A 4,528-nucleotide genomic window follows, 5' to 3' on the forward strand; every position below is an offset into this window, starting at 1 on the left:
AACTCAAAACAGAGAGCGAGCGACTTTTGGCCGGAATGACCTAAATGAGAATCGAAGGTCTCGACAATGGTATTTCAACGGTAAAAAGTTTGGCAAAAACTAACATCGGATAAAGAAGTTATGGATTTCTAACGAAATTTTCCTACCCCGACCTTTTAAAAATAAATAATAAAAATAATTTCAAAATTTGTCGATGGAGTCTAAATGAAAGTTCTAGAGCATAGTCTCACCTACGCATGGATATAAAGAACGTTGAAAACGGAGTTCGTATAAAGAAGAAGTGAAATTTACTAAATAATTAAAATATAAATTTAAATCAAATTTCAGTATTATCCGAAAGGGGAGTCACCGGCCCAATCCAAGTTACGCCCGATATAACAGCGTACGCCCAACGTACTCGAGGACTAGGCATCGGATCGTCCATGTCGCCCCCTATGCGAAGCTATGCCCCGTCCCATCCGAGCTCCGAGGCAGTCGAGGATGCGTTCATGCATGACGCACGCGTACCGAGGCGGTTCCTAGTCCTTATAAAAGGGATGCGAGGGTTCCGGGGAAAATGCTCATTCCCTCTAATCTTTCTTTCGATTTTACCTCGTTTTTTCGTGCACATGTTATCCCGAAGCCCCAGTTTCCATACTCAAGCCTCGAAGGTCGTTTGTGCTCCCGAGATTCCCGAGAATCCCGATAAAATCCGCTTTCTTGAGTCAAAGTTTAACTCGGTTTTCTTCTCGCCTTCTCCGATTTTTCAAGTGAGCTCATACTCCTATAAACTACGCTTTTAAATGTTTGATAAATGCTTTTTATACAATATTAAAAGGGGGGGGGGGGGGGGAATGCAAGTAAAACATGCGGTTATTATCGTGTGTAACTTAACGATTCACTATATAAACTTTTTATCTAAGTAATCATATGTGATTCATAAACTACTACATGAGTATTCTCGTACGAAATATATATTTTCAATAACACCTTGTCTCGTGGAAATAAAACGTGTTTATATATATATATATATATATATATATATATATATATATAGACACAAATCAAATGCTCCATTTTTACATTAAGTATATGTGATCAGTTATATTACTTTACGTATTATACTTTACATAACGAGTGAGCATTACGCTAGGGTTTACTATATGAACGAAACACACTTTGAAAAACTATAATAGGTATAGTTTACGAGAGAATCATGAACACCTACATACTAGGAATACTATATCAAAGAGATATTTTCATATATAAGAACAAATGAACATTTTTATACGTAAATCTATTTTATACTAAATTTTGTGAGACATTTCACGTACTTTCGAGTATGCATTTGAAGTATTGTATTATATACCATAACCCCTTGTAGGGGGAACATGATACTTGTGTATAGATCTATACGGGATTGACAATCCCACACCTAAACTGTTAGCTACAACTAGGTCGGCAGGCCTGGGGTGACAAACGTCATAACTTTCCAACGCCTAGAGGTGTGTATGGGGTGGTCTGGTTCGGTTATTAGTCAAAACTGAATCATAACAATTACAGTTGGTTAATGTATTTCAATAACCATTGGGTAATGGTTAATATTAGTTTTCGATAACGGTTTTAGTCGGTTAATGGTTATGGTTAACGGTTAATGTCGATTAACCATAATGGTCCAAAAATGACGTAAAAATAAAAAATATTTTTCTATAAAAATTGAAAAACTTAAATCAATTGTTCTAAAAAATGAAATATTGTCTATATATATAACTATAGTGATAGAAGATTACTTATTATATCTAATTTTAAGTAATTTCCCTTTAAATTTCCAATTCTCAATATATTACATATATTATACTCCCTCTGTCCTCTATTTATTGTGCATTTTTAATTTTTAAAGTATTTATTATTTAACTTTGATCTTAAATATTTTTATTTGTCTTATAAATTACTTGATGAAACTTATAAAAATGAAAAGACATTTAAAACATAATTCATACATATATTTTGCTTCAAGTATTATATATTAAAAACATAAATGTTTAAGATCAAAGTTGAAAAATAAATACGACAAAAGTCAAAAATCTCTCAATACTAATAAAAGAGTAGTTTTTTGTTATGTGTCACCATATTAGACATTTTAATTAATGTGTTTCCAGTTGTCAATCTATTAGTTCTTCATTTTAAATTTAACAAACGTCCTCATTAATGTGATGTTATTTGTCAATGTATTTATTCTCTATTTTAAATTTTAAATTTTAAATTTATATTATTGTTTTCATTAATTCACAAATAAAAAATGTCTATTATATATTAAAAATTAATTTTACATGTTTATTTGAATCAACGATTATAATTTCACATAACTAATAAAAATATTTCTTAAATTAATAATTTATTTAAAATAACTGATTAATAGTTTGAGTTTTTTACTATAAAAGTTTAGTTAATTTTATAACCGTGGTTCCCACAGGTTATAAACTAGTGGATAATAAATATGGGATGTAGGAGTACTTAATATTATATTACTAGGTTATAATATGTGGAAACTACGGTTGATATATTTAAAATTTTTATATAGATAAAAAACAGTAAATGTAACAAAAAAAACAAAGATATTGTCGATTGTAAGTAATTATGAATTAATATGTTAAGGAAATAAACATAATAATGTTATTAGAATAAGTTTTTTTATTTTCAACATTTGAATTGAATTTGATTTGTTACCAAAAAAATGAAATAATAAAAATCATAGAAAAATATCACGTGTCAAAGAGACGTTCTAAAAAACTGATACATGCCATTTTAGGTTTCATTTATTAGAAAATATATTTAAAATATTTACTAATATTATTGGTTCGGTTCGGTTAATAGTGGTTCGGTTTTGGATGAAAACCATAACCAAACCATATGTATTTGGTTAATCAAAATTATAAACCGCACCATATATTTTAGTAATGGTTCGGTTTAAATGGTTAGGTTATATTGGTTAAGTTGGTTATGGTTCGGTTTTTTGGTTAATATTTTCACCCCTACCAATGCCTGAAGAACGTTGATATAAAACTCACATGGAGTATTAAAAACACATTTATTTACGGGGTTGTTCAAATGCCTTAACGATTTACACATAAAACTACTATTTTAGGCATAAAAGCACTATTGCATTACAGTTTTGGAACAATCAAACTACCATCTACTATAGTAGCAAATATGGAATTTTCTAGGAACATTTAACATGAACAAACCATTTTCATTCTTTTTCATATAAACATTGTCCCGAATTACTTATGAACTCACCAGCTTAAATGCTGACCAACTCTTTCAAAACCACTTGTATTTCTCAGGGATTCAGTAATACAGGTAAACTGCGGCTTTAGAAGAAGGGACGTTGCGGCGTTAGTTCAATTTCATTTTAAACATCATACTGTAATTTCTTTTGAAACAAGTACCTTTCAAACAATGTAAACTTGTAAATTATATATGTGGTGGTTGTATTGCTTTCTTTACTATGTATTCAATTGTTGCGATACTACATGAAGTCATCCGCCCTCGAACGATTTTGTCGTTCTGGTTTGGGGGTGTGACAGATTGGTATCAGAGCATTGTTTATAGTGAACTAAGTATATCGAACCACATACCATATACAAACTATAAATGCAATGGGACTCAAGGTCTCTGACAAAACGTTTTTACACCTAAAACCTCGTTTCATTTAGATTATTTTGGTCGTAAAAGTACAAAATACATGCATACAACGATATATTTTCATGGTTAGAACTATACAAGAAGTATTAAGACGAGTTAGACACTACAATTAGTTCTCGATACATGTAATCGAATTTGGGACGAATGTAGTCTGATCAACTATATTTTTCCGAGATTGGACTAACATATGTCGAGGAATGGTCGTAGTGAGCAACAAGTCAAAACTTACCAAAATAAACACTAGTATCAAACATAAAAATTTAAATACTATAGGAGTATTTGGTGCATGCAATAGTTCAATCGACATGTGTGGTGTTATATATTTTCAAATTTTGTTCAATTCTTATAACCCTATTCTCGTATAGTCAAATGGCTGGATTCCACCCACCATGGGACACCTACTACCCGAACCAAGGCAATGGAGGATGGGTAGAGGAGGATCCCGAAGAGGATGAAAAACCTATCGAGTTGGAGGAAGGGGATGACTCTGGGACGGACTCAGAACCAAAAGTAGTCGACCCTCCAGCCACTCAACCTCTCGCTATTAGGAGGAACTTTCAGGGACCGACTCCCGTTTGGGGAAGTCACCTCCACCTTTGGAGCCAACAACAAGGGATACGTCCTCCCTACAGTATGTGTCGGGATTTCTATCACATCAGGGATGGAGGTTCAGGCGACCGAGCACTCCCGGTCATGGTGGGTAAACTAGCCAACCAGTCCTATCAATCCATGGTCCAAGCAAACCGACTTCGCGAAGTCAACGTGGAAGTACGAGTTCACACTTCCGACATCCATCGACTAGATAGGTTGCAGGATGACACCCATCTCCGCGTCAACGCATTCC

This window comes from Lactuca saligna, chromosome 8, assembly GCF_052625555.1.
Source record: "Lactuca saligna cultivar CGN05327 chromosome 8, ASM5262555v1, whole genome shotgun sequence".
NCBI lineage: Eukaryota > Viridiplantae > Streptophyta > Magnoliopsida > Asterales > Asteraceae > Lactuca > Lactuca saligna.